The 18516-nt window shown below is 40.4% G+C and overlaps 2 long non-coding RNA genes across 4 annotated transcripts; one reads left to right on the forward strand and one right to left on the reverse strand.

Annotated features, from left to right (window-relative positions):
• The first annotated feature begins 1701 nt into the window (after nucleotides 1–1701).
• Nucleotides 1702–5650, forward strand: LOC135336676 (uncharacterized). 2 transcript variants are annotated; one of them, XR_010394892.1, is made up of 4 exons: nucleotides 1702–1863; nucleotides 2334–5034; nucleotides 5260–5347; nucleotides 5410–5650. It is a non-coding gene; the product is annotated as an uncharacterized LOC135336676 (long non-coding RNA). The 2 variants fall into 2 exon arrangements; XR_010394891.1 differs by having other exon boundaries at nucleotides 2334–5347.
• Nucleotides 5651–10584: 4934 nt separating this feature from the next.
• On the reverse strand, nucleotides 10585–13674 carry LOC135336677 (uncharacterized). Of its 2 annotated transcripts, none has more exons than XR_010394894.1 (5): nucleotides 12988–13674; nucleotides 12723–12901; nucleotides 12438–12540; nucleotides 11421–11865; nucleotides 10585–11359 (listed from the first exon to the last, which is right to left on the reverse strand). It is a non-coding gene; the product is annotated as an uncharacterized LOC135336677 (long non-coding RNA). The 2 variants fall into 2 exon arrangements; XR_010394893.1 differs by having other exon boundaries at nucleotides 10585–11235; nucleotides 12988–13672.
• Nucleotides 13675–18516: the final 4842 nt, after the last annotated feature.

Below are 18516 nucleotides of genomic sequence, written 5' to 3' on the forward strand. Positions count from 1 at the left end.
CCTCACTAGTGGTAAACAGTGTTGAATTCACCCCAGAAAACATTTTGGAGGGATGGAAGACGCACTATATACCAAGCTGTTTTCACCCTCTGATGACCCGTCCTACAATACATCTAATCTTACCTATGTAAAAGCTCTTATGGAAAGAATACTGGCAAACTCACACGAACATGCATCTACCCTAAGTTTTAGCAGCATAGAGGTCCAGGAGGCCATCACATCGCTGCCACTGGGTAAGGCAGCCGGTCCAGACCATATAGAGCCAGAGCATATAAGACATGCAGGAAAATCGCTGGTGATTCACATAACGCATCTCTTTAATGCAATAGCAAACCAAGGCTACATCCCAAAGCAGTTCCAGTGGGGGATCAAGGAAATATGAAAGGGGGGTTCCAAACTACAAGCGCGCAGCGCGAAATTTTTGGGGTTACGCCCACTTCCGGTCACACGTGGCTAGGTAAAATCCCAGGGGAAGTCCCATAATAAGTATAGGATAGACTACACCCATACAGCGGTTTTCAGAGTTCTTGCATTTGCAATGTCTAGAGCGGAAGTACCTGTCATGTGAACCGTTACGTAACAAGATTGAAGTTTCTAGCCTCATTCTAAACCGATTTTTTTCCAATACATGATTTGGGAGAAAATCAACCTTGGAAATAGCCTTTGCAAGCCTTTGGCATCACCGCTGAAGCTAGCTATCCTTGAGATTGTAAGCACTTCCAATAGTTTTGTGAGCTACTATTAGTAACACAGGACTGGATGTCTGGAGCTAAGAGAGATTCTACTGTCTATATGACTCATCAGCTTGCAGCAACACAAAATGAGTAGGCAGGCCGGGGCAGTCACTTCAACCAGTTCCTTATATAATACTGAGAAGCTACACGCTTATTTCAGACTTCTCTGAATAACTAGTAACGAATAACTTTGTCTGTAAAATTTATATTGAAAACTCATGTAAAAAAACTTGCCTGACTCAGCAATATTTGTGCTCCCGTGATGTTGTCCAACCTTAAATGTTTGGGAATATCACGTGACCAGTGACTTCCGCTCTAGACATTGGAGTTTTCAGAGTTCTTGCATTTGCAATGTCTAGAGCGGAAGTACTTGTCACGTGAACCATTACGTAACAAGATTGAATTTCTACCTCATTCCAAACCGATTTTTTTCCAATATTATTATGATTTAGGAGAAAATCAACCTTTGGAAGCTGGAAATAGCCTTTGCAAGCCTTTTGCATCACCGCTGAAGCTATCCTTGAGATTGTAAGCAGTTCAAATAGTTTTGTGAGCTACTATTAGTAACACAAGACTGGATGTCTAGAGCTAAGAGAGATTCTACTGTCTGTATGACTCATCAGCTTGCAGCAACACAAAATGAGTAGGCAGGCCGGGGCAAGCCACTTCAACCAGTTCCTTATAATACTGGGAAGCTACACTCCTATTTCAGACTTCTCTGAATAACTAGTACATTTAGTAAAGAGGAGTAATTTTGTCTATTAAAAACTAGCCTCGATTCCAGGCTGCTGAGAAAGGAGCAGGTAAACCCTTAGATTTGTTATCCTACTATTCAAGGGGCTGGACTCGAGGCTAATTAAAAACTCAATGTAAAAAAACTTGTCTGACTCAGCAAAATTTGTGGGAATATCACGTGACAAGTGACTTCCGCTCTAGACATGCAAACCGCTGTAGTAAAGAAAGGGATTGGAAACGCATCACGTGCACCAATGTTTTCAACAGAGCTTGTGTGTCACCATCCTACTTACGATTTTTAATGTTATTCATTGTTAGTCAAAAGGTCATTTGTTGTTTTTTGAGCTATATTTTTGGACTTCAAGATCATTCTTTCAGCGTTCAAGCCAATCAAGTAAGCTGTTTGGGTACATAAAAACATAAGCTTTCCAATGGTAGTGGTCCCATAAAGTTTGGATGGTGTATTGCACCCCAAAAAGTGTTTTTAAACCTTGAAAGTTAGGGTGAGTTGTTTTTACAGAAGCTCTATTGCTCAGTGTAAGGTATTATGGATTGGTTACATGAGAGAATCTTGTTCTTACATAATAGAGCTATAGTATGATATGTAGCATAAGCCTCATATTGCATGGATTAGTGAGTTACAATCTGCTTTAAGTAAAAAATGTTGTACTATAGTGACAATTTTGTGGAAGCTATTTCTCAAATAGACTTTTACAGATTAGCTGTATTGTTTTATATTATTGTAGTACTCATGCTAGAATGTAGTATGCAACTGATTTTGGAGTGATCAGGGCATCTATTCGTGATTTACAGCAACTTTTATATCATGTTTTTTAAAGTGATTAATTAATTGTCTTTTTTTAGGATGTGAAGCAAAAAGCTCGTAAGAAAAGGTGCAAGTCCTCCTCAACCGTTAACCAGATCCCACTCTCTCTTCTTTTAATCATAGATGGCTTCTTATAGCTGGTTGTTTTGGAGTGTTCCCTGACATGATTCTATTGATGGCAAGCTCTTTGTTTGCTCCAGGCTGTCTTGCATGATGTCTTTCAGCTTGTTGGTTAGTCTCACGAATCAGCCGCCCTTCCTAGGTCTCTCCTTAGGAAGGGCGGCTAATTCATGAGACTGGCATGCAATTAACACAACGGCAATTAGAGACCTAATGAGCAAAGGTTAAGTGCTTCGCGCCTCCTCTGAGTCTATCCTATACATATCTGCACAGTCGGTGATGAGTCGCTTCCTGTGCAATTTGAATGTAAAACGCTGATGTCAGCATTTATTAAAAAGCAATAATTCTTTACAGTGATATTATACAGTGCGATAGTAGTGGTATATTTAAAATAAAGCTATAGAATCACTGAAAGCTTGGACCATTTAAGGAACAGCTTGGTAATTATATATATACATGGTTATATTATACATGGTATGTACGTGTATTAGCTATACATTTGTAACACGGACAGAGAAAATGAAAGGTGCAGAGATTGTTCGGGTCGAAGTTCTCGATAAAATGTTTCCACAGGTATTTTGTAAGGTGTGTTTTGTTTGTGTTCAACGATGACTCTAGTTCCAAAACACCTCTTGGGAGCGCATTCCAGAGCCGGGCTATACGGATGAAAAAGAAATTTCTCGTAGTCGTTAGCCTCACGAATTTGTGCTCCAGTTTGACACCATTTGCTCTTGTCCTATTATTAACAAACTTAATGTACTTGTTCAAGTCATTTGCGTCAGATGTGTCTTTCAGATTCCTGATTAGCAGCATTATGTCTTGATTTCAAGCCAGTACATGAGCGGTAGAGTCCTAAGCTCAAGAAGTCGAGATTTATAGTTATTTGAGTAGTCATTCAGAATATACTTCGTTGCTTTACGCTGTATTCTTTCTAGACTTTGAATATGTTTTATAAGTTGCGGCCGCCACAATTGACAGCAGTAAGATATTTGGGATTTCACCAGTGAGCAATATAGTATTTTCTTCAGTTGTATGGGTGAGTGGGAGGGAGGTATATTTCTTCTGATAACATAGAGCGCTTGGTAGGCTTTGGAGCAGATAAGGTCAAAATGCTCGCTCCACGATAGGCTATTTGAAACTATTACACCTAGGTCTTGATTGCATAATTATACCTCGTTATAGACATGTTATACACAGTGTTATACACATGTTAGACATTATACAGTATAAAGTCAACGTGTATAATGTCACACTTACCTATAATTTAGCAATACTGCTTTACCCTAACTCTAACCCCTTTACCCTAACTCCCTTTACCCTAACTCTAACCCCTTTACCCTAACTCTAACCTCTTACCCTAACCCTTTACCCTAACCCTGGCCCCCTAACCTGTTACCCTAACCCTAACTTTACCCTATAACCCTATCCGTAAGCCTTTATATACCCCTTATGCTAACATGTACTAACGTTATACCCTAACATATAATTTAACTAACCCTTACCCATAATTATTATATCCTTATACCTAACCTCTTATACCCCTATAACCCCTATAACCACCCATAATCCCGACATTATTCACATTATACGCGTGTTATACATACACAATTAAATGTACCTGTAGCCAAACACTCTATATCCGTAACACCAACACATCCCAACTGGGACCTCGCAAATTTGACATTATGCATATTATGCATATTATACACAATTATTTGACATTATATTAAATATAAAATAAGACGTTATGCATATTATGCATAATATACACCACTTACTAATATGTGACATTATGCACATTATGCATAATTATAACAATTATACATCAAGTATAAAATGCATAATATCATAATACGTATGAATGTGACATTATGCACATTATACATTTTTATATCAACATTATTATTATGTTACATGTATAATGTGGGCATGTTATGCCAGAACTACAATCTGACAAATTAATCCTAAATGCAGCATTTTAGCTATATATAAGATGATCCAATTAAGTTATTTTGAAATAATTATCGTGCTTGCAGTGGTGTATTTTGCTGACTTGCAGGTAGAATGCTCTTTGACATTGTAAGGAGACCTTCTGCTCGGTTCCTGAATGTAGATAGTAAGAGTATGATCATCTAACACAATCTGGTGTCTGTATAAAGGGTCTACCATGTTCGATGTGACACTGGGGTTCAATTATGGGATGCATACACTAATTAAAATATAAACACCCTCCCGCCAGATGGTAAGCAATGAGCAATTCATTTGATATTTGATATATGAACTACTTAGGCTTAGTACTTTCTGAAAACCATATGCAAGACTTGCAAATTCAACAACATTACAAGTAAATTATCAAAATGCTTGACCTACTATATGCTGCTAGCCTTGAAATACCTACCTGTGAGAATCTTTGCTCGGTTTAAGTTTATATGTGATGTATATGCCCTCAGTTAATTCAGTAATCTATCCAGTGCATGCAAAAGTTAGTATGATAGTTGATCAGATTGTTCAAAAATGACACTTATTAGAGCCTGCTATGACCTTTGAACTTTCAGGCAAATTTTGTAAATTAAAGAGCACCACTGCAAGAAAAATAGTAACGGAAACTGGGATTTAAAGGTGCAGCTGTATTGCTATCATGTACTAGAGTATACAGCAGAAGTTTAAGACTGATTCTTTCACTTTTATTTTTCCCATTGCGGACCCTAATTACGTGGGCCAGATAGGCGTTTCCAATCCCTTTCTGTTTGTTTATCTATGGTATAACATGCATAAATAACCAATCCTGCACACTTATGCCCCTCTCTGTTCAATTACCCCTCCCTCCACGTACTTACTGCGCAGCAACCAGCCAGAAAAAACAACACAGCTAGCTCTAGACGGTGTCTAGACCAGCTCTCTTCAGCTATGCCAGGCTAGTAGGCAAGCAAAGGTAAGCTTAAAATAGCCACTCCTATATTATTACTAAACTGGCTTCTTTTTATTTAAATACAGAAGCTGAACAGGCCTAGTGCAGTGCGTTGCAGTACTAGTGCTAGTGAGCAAGGCTCAGCCTGAGCCCTAGCCCTCTCCAAGAGTGTCTCTAAAGCAGCTCCTTCTGCAAGCACACAGCAGAATTTTTGATGAACTAGTCTACAGACTACACCCTCTGCTCTATGTTTTCATTTATGACATTTTGTTTCTCATGCAAGACATTTTCATTCATCGAAAACACCATTAATTTATTTTTAATGCATATGCTTGAGTAGCCTCGATTCCAGCCCGAGTTGTTTCTAGCTAGGCCGACAGCCAATTTATGAGCCATATTTTCCCTTGTAGCCCTGAGGTGCCAATTTATGACAGTTAAACCCCACTAGACTACATGGCAAAAGTGTAGTAGGTGGGAAATATATCTGGTTATGAATATCATAATATCGTTATCAATCTGATTGGGCAGCAAACTGATAAAAGTGCAGCAATACAAATCCTATAAGCGTACGTGTCCCCTGGTCCCCTCAGAACAGTTGGCCGGCCCATGCCCAGCTAACTACAAACATGGACATGTACTTGGGGTATGGCCGATAATTATTAGTCCTACTCCTCTTGGAGCTGAGGTAGTGGTCTCATATTCAGCAAGTTTTTTACAACATTGACAGGCACAAAACAAACTATCTGGCTGCACACCAGAGGCTGCCCACTATTCTATCAAGGCTAGCTTCCATAAACTAAATAAACATCACATTGTGGTTAAATGTGGTTCGGTTGACGGCAAGTTATACTTTAACCTATTAAGGGATTGCACTGGTAATATTGGCTCTGTTAAATGTATTCTCACAAAAACAGTCATTGCACACCAAATGAATTTGAACAGAAAGGTGGGAAAGCTAAATTAAAAAACTGGAAAAAATCGGTTCAACACGGGGGTAAGAGCTTGTTAACAGTGTTGCCCACTCTCGGCCTTGATAAACCGCGGAACATTGCACACGCTCAAGATTGATTCAGGTCCCAGTCTTGTAAATCCTGTTTTGGCCTTGAAAGGAGATTCTGGTCAGCTCTCCAGCCTTCTCTTTCTGAAAAGTTCTCTGTGACCCAGTTAGTTGATGCTCTTAAGGAGCTCTGGTTCTATTGCCAAGCGGACCTTATCCGGCTTGATTTCGCATACCATGCCCGTCGTTCATCTGATCCATGTTTAACACTGCACTCTCTGACCTTTTGCAAGAAATTAACTAGATCTTGAGGAGTGTCTTCTGGCTATTTTTTGTGAGGCTAATGATCTCTTGTCCTTGCCTACCCTTGACCTTGACCCAATCTCTAAACAACTGGAGCTAAACACCTGTGCTGTTAAGAACTTAACTGACACAGTGATAGGTGTGAAAAACACCGGCCACCCCTGATATTGCCTCAAATCTTTCTACTAGTCTAGACTCGCTGAAAGAGTTAGTCAGGACGGCTTAAGGATGAGCTGTCCAGTTCTGTCAGAGATGCCATCTCCTCTCTCTCTAGTACAGGGTCCAATGGGAGTCGTCCCCCAGAGGCCAACAGAGGGGCTGCTCATAAAAAGACTCAGCCTATCCCATCAGATAGACGTTCAAACATTATTCTATTTGGACTTCCTGAAAAAGACAATCTTGCGGATACAAAATCAATTGTTGATGAGGTGTTTTCATTTGTGGTCGGCAAGGATGTTAACTGGTCTGATGCTTTTCGGTTGGGACGTCGTAAGCCCAGTGGTTCTTCTGACCCACTACCACCTCGACCCCTTCTAGTAAAGTTGGTCAGTGAATGGGATAAAAGGCTTCTTCTTTCTGCTAAGTACAAGCTGAAAAATTTTACGAGTGCCAGAGTGTTTCTAAGGGAGGATCTTCCCCCTGAGGTTAGAGTTGCTCGTGCTAAGCAACGTAGAGAGGAGCAGGAGCTCACACGTAATCCACCCCCCCTACTACCTGGCAATCGTACCAGATCTGTTTCGGAATCATCTGATCATTCGAATTCATGACTATTGACATTCGCATGATGAGTTATAACTGTAGGGTTGGATATCCAGTTCAGCGTTTGTTGAGTTTCTTTTGTGTGAAGTTGATTTACTTTTGATTCAAGAGCATTGGCTATTTACAGAGAATCTTGCATCGCTCAATATTAATGATGATTTTACTTCATTTGCGGTTAGTGGTATGGATAGTGGGGCCATTATAAGAGGACGTCCTTTTGGTGGTTGTGGTTTCCTCATTCGAAAATCACTCCTTCCCTTTATCAAACGAATTAATTCTAATTCTAAAAGATTCTGTGCTATTACGATCACTACACATTGTTGGACTGTCTTGCTTCTTAATGTATACATGCCCACAAATTATGGCACTGCACACTCACATAGCACATATCTTGAAACTCTTGGAGAATTGAAGGGTATTATTGAGTCTCACTCATTTGATAAGATTGTTATTGCGGGTGATTTTAATGTTGATATGATACGTCCATCAGTTTTTCGTGATAGTCTTTTGTCCTTCATGTCTGACTTTAATCTTTGTTCTGTGGACCTTTTTTATAGAGAATGTGTAAAGTTCACGTATGAACGTGATGGGGGTTCTGTCAGGTCGTGGCCTGATCACATTCTCATGCTGCAACATCACACTGATATAATTTGTGGTGTCCAGAGTGTTCACTCTCCAAGCAATTTTTCGGATCATGCACCACTCGCGTTTGTGCTTAAACTGGATTCTAGTGTCAACGATGTTTCCAGAAGACTCACTAGTAATTGTCCTATTCAACAGCCCGTTCGTGGTATCAATTAGTCGGTTTTAAGTGCAAATAATATTGAGGATTACAGACAAATTATATTTCAAACTCTACCACTTTTGTCACAGGACCTTCTTAATTGCGGCTCAACGTGCTGTTTATTACACCACGAGGAAATTGATTTGTTCTGTAATCAGCTACTTTCCTGTCTCTCTGTTGCATCCAAACTTTGTTTCCCGGTCATAAGCAAAAGAGCTAGAACAATGCCTGGATGGAATGATCACGTGCGTGAAGTAAGAGAATCTGCCATGGTTTGGAACAAGATATGGGTAGAGGCAGGCTGTCCTGAGGCTGGTGTCGTGTTTGATCTGCGAAAGCAGACTAAGAAAGCTTACAAGTATGCGGTTAGGAGTGTCAAGCGGAGACAAAAACACATTGTCAGTGAGAAGCTTAGTAATGCACTTCTGTCGGCCAATAACTCTCTATTCTGGAAAGAAGTGAAGAAAATTAAGTCTCGCTCTAAACAGTGCAATTCCCCAGCTGTGGATGGTTTCAGCAATGACAAGGAGATCAGTGAGTGCTTTTTCGTTCAAAGCTCTCTGGCATCTTGAACTACAGTGATAGACTCGCAAGCCGTCACTGTTGCAGGCGAACAGTAGACTGGTCAAACTCCGTGTTGAGACTCGTGTAAGGTTTGCCACGATATTTGTGGCAACTAACCGCATGCGGTTACCGCAAGATCGTTGATAGTGACGTTCACTAGAAAACTCTACGTATCACATGCAGCATAGTGACGTCACGAAAACCGCAGCCACTTAGAATCTTATCTGATATGCTGACTGTGCAACACGAGTCTCAACACGGAGTTTGACCAGTCTACTGTTCGCCTGCAACAGTGACGGCTTGCGAGTCTACTACAGTGATACTACACACAGGAATGTTCTTTTAGATGAGGTGGCCTCCCAGATAACGGTTTCTGACATTGAAGAGGTTGATATTTCAGTGGAACTTGTAGAACACTGTCTAAAAGATCTTGGCCGTAACAAATCTGACGGCTCCAATTTGTTATCAAACCATTTTGTGCTCGCTGCATCTGTCATTGCGCCATCCCTTGCAACCTTCTTCACGGCTGTCCTTCATTATGGATACATTCCTTCTGCGCTTAGAGATTGTGTACTTGTTCCAATCCCTAAACCACTTAAAGATCCCTCTGTCTCTGACAGCCTATCGCTCTGGCCCCAAATCTTAGCAAGATACTTGAGAAGTGTATTCTCCTCAGATACATGTCTAACCTTTAAACATCTGACCTACAGTTTGGCTTCAAAGAGGGATTTTCCACTGAATTATGCACTGGAGTACTGAAGAATGTTGTCTCTAAGTATCTGCAAGGCAATTAATACTAATGTTTTTGGATGTTTTTTAGATGCCAGCAAAGCTTTTGATAGAGTTAACCATACTACCCTGTTTAAGATGCTCATTGATAGGAACCTTCCTCCCACAGTACTGCGATTTCTCTTCTCATGGTACAGGGACCAAGAACTAGTTGTTCGCTGGAATGCAGATATTTCAGCATCTTTTAATGTTTCGAATGGTGTACATCAGGGTGGTGTTCTCTCTCCAATCCTTTTCACGGTTTATATTGACAAACACCTGCAAAGACTATCTCGACTTGGAATTGGTTGCCAACTTGGTGGGCACTCTGTCTGTGCACTGACGATATAGCCCTTCTGGCCCCCTCACCATCTGCCATGCGTATCTTATTGAAAGAATGTGAAGCATTTGCCTCTGAATTCGATATAACTTTTAATGCCAGCAAAACTCAGCTTATTTGTTTCAGCAATCGTCCGATGACACTACCTAACGGAGTATTCAGGTTCAATGGAGTTGCTCTTCAATTTAAAGACATAATTATTGACCCACCTTGGCCACACCCTTCATCGCAAGTTGGATGACGAAGTTGATATTGCACAAGTAACTTCCGCTATATATAGCTACTAGAAAGAGACTCCCATGCACCTATGCAATACAAGACACTCACAACATACTCGTAAAATGAGCAATGCCATGGCAGGAACTATATAGGGTGAAAGCACTAGAAAACAAACAAAAGAATAGCAGTACAAAACTGTATTTCATCACTCTGTAGTTCCCCAGCTTAACGTCGGCTAGCCATCCAGAGAAAACAGCTCCCAATAAACCAAACACAAGTGGGATAGCATATACCCATTTCGGAAATACAAAATGGACCGCACCATATCGTTGATTGAGTACATTCCTGAAATACTGATATACAAGATATAGTCAACAACATAACCCAGACCAGAACGAGAAATGCTCCCTTGGAATAGAACCACCTCACTCTGTACTTGCACTTGCAGCCATTCCTAGCCTCGACTCAAGTCCGCTTTACAGCGGCCTGGTATACCTTGTATGCGCATGCGCGAAATAATTCGTATATTTATCAGTATTACGCAAGTGATAAAATTGGAAAAAGTACACAAAGGAAAAATATGTAAGACTGCGTGGTTGGTGGTAGAATGTTCAAGACAATGGCAGCCACCAGAATATGCAGATTGTGCTGCAACATTGTTACTTCTACTCGCTGCTCAGCTCTGTTCAGCAAAGAGTCTGTTCAAAGATGCCTTCCAGACAGACTTGGCAAATTGCTAGAGCTGCCAGTTAGTGAGTGTGATGGGCTATCTTCATACATTTGTAGAGCTTGCACAAACAAATTCCAGTCTCTGGAGTCTAAACTTAAAGCCTTTAGAAGTATGGCTAAGTGTGGTTTTGAGCAGGGTCGAAATAAGGCTTCCATCTGTAGTCCTATGGTATCAGGTAGGAAGAGAACTAAAGACACCAGTGGGCTTGAAGCATCACCTCACACAGTCCATGCTAGACCTCTAGCAAAACGTCTGACAGTAGGAGCACCTGGAAGAAGGCTTGCTTTCTCAACCAGGGAGGAACGTAGGTTGATTGCAACAAATCATATATGTAGATGACAGGAATCATCTCTTTTTCATAGCGCACACAGACTGTCCTCGTCAGCCACCGCTGTTAGAGTTGACCAATCTCGAGCAGTTTTCTTCTGTTGACGGTATGTTAAACCACCTACAAACGAAATGAACGTAAATTAATATATAGCCATTAACTTAAAGGTTCAGAAGGTGTTGCAAGAGATATTTCCAAGCCTGGTTCGACTGAAACAGTTATGGTGAGGATAACAGATCTGATACTGTAAACACACCAAAATCACACTAATTAATTAAACAATATACAGATCACAGTGAGCTCACCCAGTACAGTGACTGCGGAAGTAGATGAAAGTCTCCAGAAATTACGCCAGGCACTGAATAGTGGCAACATTCAGTCTATTGCCAAGGCAGCATTTTCTTGCCCTTCACTGAAGGACCAATTGGTAGAGGGTGTGGTGAAAATTCTTGACGACGAATGTTCCACTCTATGTCGTAACTCTGGGGAGTTTGTCTCTCTATTTCACCGGGTTCCAATTGACAATGTGGAAGCGTTATCGTGGAAACAGGCTGTGTCTGAACTACAGCGAAAGTCTCCGATTCTATTTAGGCTTATCCAGACGATCGTAGGACGTTCAGATCATAGGAACTTGCATAAACGCGGAGAGAGTCACTACCCTGGGATGTGTATGGCCACAGCAATTCTCTTGAAAGAGCGTAACACAAGAATGTGTGGTATTCAGTCGTTTCTGTCTCTCGTACTCTTCAACTGTAGAGTAAACAAAAAGGTTTGTACATGTACATGTACATGTATGATGTGTGTCCACTACGTATTTTCAGATACAGGTATAATTATTATATCACAGAGAGGGATTGGAAACAGAAGTTACCTTGCCACGTTAGGCCAGGGTTTAATCGAGGCTACAAAATGTATGTATGATTGTAACATTAGTAAAATCTAGACTAGATAGTGCCTGCAGTATACTCCCAACTGTCACCTGAGGAACGTATGGATTGACACATGCAGTACACTGATAATTAAGTATTACCATTATATAGCTAGAAGCATACTCATAAAGATCTCAGAGCATGACACTCTTTGTAGCTATTTTGAAAAACGTATTTTTTCCAAAGGATGCTCACCATTATAGAGGGCATGAGAATGCATGTTGTTTTAGGGGGGCTTTGAATGCATTAATTGCAGTGGTCTTAATTCCAGAAACATCGTTTCCCCAAGTGCTGCACAACCGTACACAGATTTAAAAATTAATGTAACGCGATGCTACCTCCGTTTCCAATCCATCTCCTCTTATATAATTATGATTACATTGAATTACTCACAGGTATACTCCAGGTTGAATCATCTTAGTGTCACTATCAGTTACTGTGCCGTGTTGAAGTTGGTCACGAAAATCAGCAAGCTGTACCAACGTCCTATCGATGCCTGGATTGATGAGGGTGCATGTTTCAAGTTCGTGGGGGACAACGTTGCTAAAACAAAGGGCGTTAGAGACATACGTAGTGACCATCATGGTGAGCTAGTGCAAATGTACAGTTTGTTGGCAAAGGACCATCTCCAGTCTCAACCTTTTCCCCCCTAACCTGGGTTCCCTAAAAATAACTCACTTCCTTCCTACAAAGGCCGACATTGAGGGCATCCAAGAAATTTGGTCGTTCTAGTCGGTCGAATACTGTGCGAGTACATCAAGCCCCTCCAGCGGTACAAACGGTGTGTTGTCAGTCACATTAAGCACCCCCACAGCACAGAGATGGCCAAAAAATCTGAGGTTGTAGTCCTTGATGTTCTACACAAGAATGAGCCAAAGGCCGCAGACATGATAGACATAATGATTGAGAAACATTCATACTTGAAAGATTCTATTGAACTTACTGTTATGTCAGGTGGCGATCAGATGACTTGTGAAAGACAGCGATGTAGCAAAAAACATATGCGAGATGCGGACACTCGCAGTGGACAATTGGAGCAGTTAGAGCCTTGTATAGAGGACTGGCACTGCCTTATGAGTATTCTGGGGGTAGGTGAAGCACTCACTTGGACTTCTTATCGACCCCTTTGTTTCCACTGAGTATACCAGCAGGAACACCACGATCATGTAGACTAGTCACTTGATCTACCATTAGAGACACTAGGGGACAATACTACGCTCACTAGGAGGAGAACTAATTCTATCCAGCTTCTTGTCGAATTAAAAAGGCAAAGTTTGGTAGCAGATAGACTTTCATATCCAGTAGGAACCCACAGGAAAACATCATTCCCTTCGTACAGCATCCGTAGAGTGTCAAGCTGTTTATCCCTCAGAACTAAATGACTTCTCTTCACACAAGAAAGGGCATAAGCCAGAGCGGAAGAGAACTCAGTGTCAGTCGAGCTAGTCATCTTTGCTATATGTAAAGTGTGTAACACGGACCACTAAAATTAGAATACAAAATAGTATACGTGTTTATTTTACTGACAGTATCCACAAATACACGGATTACCCCCTTTTTGGGGTAATGTAAGCGCATGCGCATACAAGGTATACCAGGCCGCTTCTAAAGCGGCCTTGAATCGAGGCTAAGCCATTCCTTGATACCATACAGAGAACTTCCTCCATTCATAGTTTTTTTTGTATCATAACAAACACACGGTTGCTTAAACACGTACTCCATGCACTGTGCATGCATGCATGCAATATCTTTACTGAATCTCCTGCAGTGCCCACGGAGACACACCTGTAAAGGCTGAGCAGTTACAGTCAATATAATTTTAACATCTACATCTCCCAAATGGTTATGAATCGGATTCCATGTTAATTGCTTTTAATGGTCAGTAATCTTATCCATAAACAAGTACGAAGATGATCAAAGGTGTCCATTAACAAATTAATTGCATGACTGCACATAATTAGTATAATAAATTATGACAGGCTCTGGGAAAACCAGACTATTGGAGTAGGCTAAAATGTTGGTGATTAATGTACCAAATGATAGAGCAGAGCATTGCCTACACAATGATATGCTTATAGTCTTCACATACCTAGTTTCATCCAAGCTATGCTCGTTAGAAACTCGAAGCCGTAAATGTAGTATCAAGAAAAACGCCTCTCAAAGATAGCTCAATTAGGAAAAATAAGATAATAGCGAAAGTTTGGACGAAGCGTTTCGATGGAAAGAGTTGGATTTAGAGCATCATATTTTACAGAGAGGTAGTAGAAGGACTGTAGATACTTATACACCAATAACATTTTTTATACTGTAAGCATAAATTTAGGTGTAGCTCAATACTAAATTAATGTGCAAACACTGCATGTTTACAAAAATAATGAATTAACAATAATTATACACCTTTACATATATCTTAGTTAAAATGTGTATGTGTACGTATATAAACTAACATGGTTCTGAACATACATAAACGACAAAATTTAATACATAAAAACGTATCAATTATAACATTACTATTGTCAATGCTGAGCTGACAAGTATCGATCATAGACCTCCTCCACCACTCTGTGTGCATTGTAGTCCTCGTCTCTAACTCTCCTCTTGTACCAGCAAGCCAAGAGGCAGTACAGGATGAATCCAAGCAGACTGATACCTACTTTAACCCCATATATTGTTAATGTGCTGTTTGAAGGAATACTGAAGCCAACAATAAAAGATGAGAATAACACCAACACCATACACCCTCCAAACAATCCTCTCATGTTGTATGGAGCTTGAGCACAAACTAACTCCATCATTGTGCCAGCAAGCAAGATTGTGAGCAATCCACTAGAAATTGAATGTAAGACGATTATAACATACTCGATTGCAACTACATCACCATAATTATTTTGTAGTACTTTCAGAATTAGAAAAACAATACTGAAAGTTGTGATGAAGAGAGAAATTATTCCAATTCTTCTAATAATGCTGGGAAGCCTGTTACGTATCACTGGGTATAGCAGAAACTCATAAAAGACAGTCCAAACCATACCACACCACAAATAGTGATATGTGAATAAAGCCAGAAGCCTTGAAACATATCGCTTCCAATCAGGGGGATAAACGCTGGCATATTTTAGTGGATGGAATGTTGCAAATGAGCACCCAAGGAGCCATAGCGCTAGGCAGAGTGGTAACAAGCGTAGGATAGTCTTCACATCTTCAACTTGCTCTGTAGTGAATGGTCCACCGTATCTCGACTTTCCTAGGTCCATTCTTGAAGGTACGTCCTCCTCCCAGTATGTGAGAGCACTGCGGTTGAGGGGAGCTTTGTGCTTGGCAGCAAATTTGAGAACACGGTAGATAGTTTTGAGGGACTGAGGTGACTTTGGCTCAATTATCAGCCATTTTTTAGTTAGAAGAAAGTCAAGAACAAGAACAATACTCATACACAAAGGTGGCAGCAAACTATACAGTTGGACAACCCAGTATGGTAATTGACTGCTAGCATATCTAATGGGTAAATCGGCAACAAATGGAATCCAAACACCAGCATTGATACTGAATACAAACCAGGCAATAAAACTAGTGATATTGGAAGATGAAGCATCAGGCATCTGATCCAGGCCTAGTTGTAGTGAGGTAACAAAGCATGCTATCACAGCTATTAGAAAGAGACTCCCACCAATGCAATATAAGACACTCACAACATACAAGTAATGTGCAATGCCAGGAACTAGGGTAAGAGCACTAGAAAGCAAACAAAGGAGGAATAACAGTACAAAACTGTATTTCATCACTCTGTAGTTCCCCAGCTTAGCGTCGGCTAGCCATCCTGAGAAAACAGCTCCCAACAAACCAAACACAAGTGGAATAGCAAAGAGCCATTTCAGATCATCTACATGTTGTTGATGGAACACATTAAACACTGATGTACAGGCCATAGTGAACAGAATGACCCAGACCAGAACAAGAAAGGCTCCCTTGGAATAGAACCACCTCACTCTGTACTTGCACTTGCAGCCATTCCTTGATACTACCAGAGGTCTGCCTCCATTCATAGAGTAATTAGTTTGTCTCATAATATAGACACACACTAGGGTTACTAAACTCTATAGTTATACTGTATAACTAGTCAGTACATATAATTATAGCAGCTATGAGAGAGCAATTGGCAACAGTTTCTACATTCCTGTGCGTGTAGGACCAGAAAGCCAGAAATCGGAAAAAGAGGAAGTGAAGAGTAAATGAGTGGGCGTAGCAGGGCAATGCATTCCAAGGTTAACCTTTGATTTTGCACAGAGATATCCTCTTGCCTGATCACTCTACTAGTCTATGTAAGTAAGTAGAAAGCTGGCCAGCCTAGTTTTAAGTAGACTCTCCATTGTCTGCAGTATAGACTTGATATAATAGCTAGCTATACTAGCACATGTCTGCAGTAGACTCTAGCTAGCTACATGCACAATGACTGAATTAATTTTGTCTGTACACTGAGCTAGATTTAGTATGAATTTAACATTATCATTTTTAATTCAGCCAGTCACCTAACTCCTACTTATACTCCCCAATTTATTGTCCATAGAGCCAAATAACCTCTGCAGAGGTTATTTGGCTCTATACTGAAACACGCCGAGCCACTTTTCTGACTTTCTGAGAGCCATGATTATAGAACGGGAACTGGAATAATTATGTTCAATCCTGGTCTATACACAAGCAATTAGTATATCAGCCAATAAGTTATGTTGATATACTCAAGTTACTTTAATCGACTGGAACTTGCTGAGCAACTTTTCTGACTTTCCGAGAGCAGTGGTTCGTACGGGAACCCAGAAAAATAACATATTCAGTGCTGGTCTAGACATGCATGCAGATATCAGCCAATATGTTGATATATACTCAAGTTTACAATTCTGAGGTTACTTTAATCGACTGGAACTTGCTGAGCAACTTTTCTGACTTTCCGCAGTGGTTCGTTAACGGGAACCCAGAAAAATAACATATTCATGCAGTGCTGGTCTAAACATGCATGCAGATATCAGCCAGTATGTTGATATATACAATTCTGAGGTTACTTTAATCGACTGGAACTTGCTGAGCAACTTTTCTGACTTTCCGAGAACAGTGGTTCGTTAACGGGAACCCTGAAAAATAATATATTCAGTGCTGGTCTAGACATGCATGCAGATACCAGCTAGTATGTTGATATATACTCTTCTGAGGTTATTTGAATCGACTGGAACTTGCTGAGCAACTTTTATGACTTTCCGAGAGCAGTGGTTCGTTAACGGGAACCCTGAAAAATAATATATTCAATGCTGGTCTAGACATGCATGCATGCAGATATCAGCCAGTATGTTGATATATACTCAAATTTACAATTCTGAGGTTACTTTAATTAATCGACTGGAACTTGCTGAGCAACTTTTCTGACTTTCCGAGAGCAGTGGTTCGTTAACGGGAATCCAGAAAAATAACATATTCAGTGCTGGTCTATAGACATGCATGCAGATATCAGCCAGTATGTTGATATATACTCAAGTTTACAATTCTGAGGTTACTTTAATCGACTGGAACTTGCTAAGCAACTTTTCTGACTTTCCGAGAGCAGTGGTTCGTTAACGGGAATCCAGAAAAATAACATATTCAGTGCTGGTCTATAGACATGCATGCAGATATCAGCCAGTATGTTGATATATACTCAAGTTTACAATTCTGAGGTTACTTTAATCGACTGGAACTTGCTAAGCAACTTTTCTGACTTTCCGAGAGCAGTGGTTCGTTAACGGAAATCCAGAAAAATAACATATTCAGTGCTGGTCTATAGACATGCATGCAGATATCAGCCAGTATGTTGATATATACTCAAGTTTACAATTCTGAGGTTACTTTAATCGACTGGAACTTGCTAAGCAACTTTTCTGACTTTCCGAGAGCTGTGCTTCGTAAACGGAAACCCAGAAAATATATTTAGTGCTGGTCTTAGACAAGCAGGTAGCAGCCAATACGTTGATACATTCTTCTGAGGTTACTTTAATCGACTGGGAACTTGCTGAGAAACTTTTCTGACTTTCCGAGAGCAGTGATTCGTAAACGGAAACCCAGAAAATATATTCAGTGCTGGTCCTATATAGACAAGCAGGTATCAGCCAATAATTATGTTGATATACCTAAGTTTACAATTCTGCATGAGGCTATACTTTAATCGACTGCATGGAACTTTGATCCTGGAGCAACTTTTCAGACTTTCCATGAGTAGTGATTCAACTGTAATTCATAAAAAGCATTTCTCGGACAAGCAATGCAGGCAGTCAGTCCATCCATACCTTCAGCTATTGTTACTTTACCCAACTATAGAACGACTCTTGACGTTCCATGGGCAGTAATTCAAATGTTGATTACAATATTTCACTAGATGCAAGATTATTATTCACGGCTCAGTGCAAAGATAGCCTTTTGAGTAAGTTCGTGACAGAAGATTCAATCATGAGAAACT

This window comes from Halichondria panicea, chromosome 5 (genome assembly GCF_963675165.1).
Source record: "Halichondria panicea chromosome 5, odHalPani1.1, whole genome shotgun sequence".
In the NCBI taxonomy this organism is placed as follows: domain Eukaryota; kingdom Metazoa; phylum Porifera; class Demospongiae; order Suberitida; family Halichondriidae; genus Halichondria; species Halichondria panicea.